The sequence below is a fragment of the Anopheles cruzii genome, chromosome 3, assembly GCF_943734635.1.
Source record: "Anopheles cruzii chromosome 3, idAnoCruzAS_RS32_06, whole genome shotgun sequence".
NCBI classification, from domain to species: domain Eukaryota; kingdom Metazoa; phylum Arthropoda; class Insecta; order Diptera; family Culicidae; genus Anopheles; species Anopheles cruzii.
In genome coordinates this window covers 52,700,622-52,702,620 of record NC_069145.1, presented here as the reverse complement: position 1 = coordinate 52,702,620, position 1,999 = coordinate 52,700,622, and positions in this window count along the sequence as shown.

Here is a 1,999-nt window from a genome sequence, read left to right as displayed (position 1 = left end):
ATCCATTATTTTTGCGAATTCGAATTCGAAACTTTATTTAAGATGTTTCGGTATGTCCGAGCTTGGTCGAATATGGCTTTGCGTTGCCCTTCTGTAGACTACCGTAGATTACGGGTATTAAGACCCACCTTTTTTGCAAAAAAAATCAGTCTCAAATCCAGGGGGGTCTTAATAGGTGTAGTCAGCGATTCGGCTTGCTGGATTAACCGGTTAATGCATGTAGCGGCATCATGAGCAACCTGACTCAAGCACTCGATCTGATTTTTATGAAGAAAAAGTTCCACAAATTTGTCATCAATACCCGGCAACAATTTAGCTTTGAATTGTCACAGATAGGCAATATGGATGAAACGCCTCTGAATTTTTATTGTCCTGATAGTCACACAATTGATGAGAAAGGAGCCAAGACAATTGCAATTCGTACAACAGGTCATGAAAAAAGTCATTTTACCTGTGTTTTGACCTGTATGGCTAATGGCACCAAGTTGCCTTCACTGTTAATCTTCAAACGTAAAACCCTGCCTAAGGACAAAATCCCAACAGGAGTATTGATTCATGTTCAATCAAAAGGATGGATGGACCAGCAAGGCATGGACTTGTGGTTTGATAAGGTCTAGGCGACCTGGCGGCCTGTTGAAGAAGAATTCTCTTTTGGTTTTTGATCAGTTTAGAGGGCAATTGACGGAAAAAGAAAAGCAAAAGGCTAAAGAACTGAGAACCCAGTTAGCAGTCAGTCCAGGTGGTCTCACAAGTCAATTGCAACCTCTTGATATCAGTATCAATAAAGCCTTTCATGAAGGAGGAGTGAACCAAATGGATGAGTGAATCTGATACAAACTTAACTCCATCAGGCCTGTTGAAGAGGCCAACAATCTCACAAGTCTGCCAGTGGGTGAAAACTTCATGGGATGCCATCAAGAAAGATGTTATCATCAAATCATTAAAAAAAGCAGGTATTAGTAGTGCATTAGATGGCTCTGAGGATGATGCTATTTTTGCCCAAAGTGATTCCTCAGACACAGATGATGATGACATGGAAGAATTAGGTAGAAAACTGGTTAATCAATGTTTGGAAACAGAAGATATGCTTGAGACTGAAGAATTTCATAACTCCTATGACGTTGTCGTTAAAAAATGAAAATAAAGTAATTTAGGTTTTTCTTAAATTTTTGATCTAAAAATGAAGGGGTGTCTTAATAGATGTAGTGTCTTAATACCCGTAATCTACGGTAATTCTATCCGTTTCTAGTCAATTGCTTCGAACGGTGCAGTAATTGACAGAAGGGATCTGAATTTGGTGTTTGGCCGTGCGGAAGCAACTCATAATAAATGATTCCATTCAAGTCCCGCCAAATACAAACTAGAAGCTTCGTAGTCTTTACTCCTGATTTGGTTTGAGCTGCTCCTCGCTTAGGACAAGTTCGTTTTCGACCAAGATATTGTCGTGTGCGACCTTGAGTGCGAGGAGCATCTTTAAAATACAAAATGACTGAACGGAATCGACGACGATCGACGCTATTTCTGTCTTGCGCTGATAGCAAGATTCTCTTGCCGTAAAACCTTCACCTCAAGACCTCTAGAAATCAGTTCTAGATGCGCATTATTCAAAAGTGTATGAAAGAGAGAAATTCATCATCCGAATTTCGGATTATGCATTTCAGGACGATAAGACACCGCCCTGTTGAGTGCCCCATAGAAACGCCTAACGGCTGATGGTTACTGACACACATCCAACGGCACACACCGTGTGGCCTAGATTCACTTCCGGTGAATCGATCCTTCCTAGGTTCGCCGAAGGACCGCGAGATTTCTTAGCCAAAGAAATAAAGCCGAACCCGTCTCAAGCCTCGCAAGATCCTCGCAAATCATGTTTATTCAGTATCTTCCCGGAACGCACCCCCACCGCGTGTCTGTTTATGATGGGGGTCGTCTTATTTTTTGGGTTGTTTTTTCCTTTTTTTTTTTTTGAGAAACTACCGGCGGCAGATTACCAAACCAG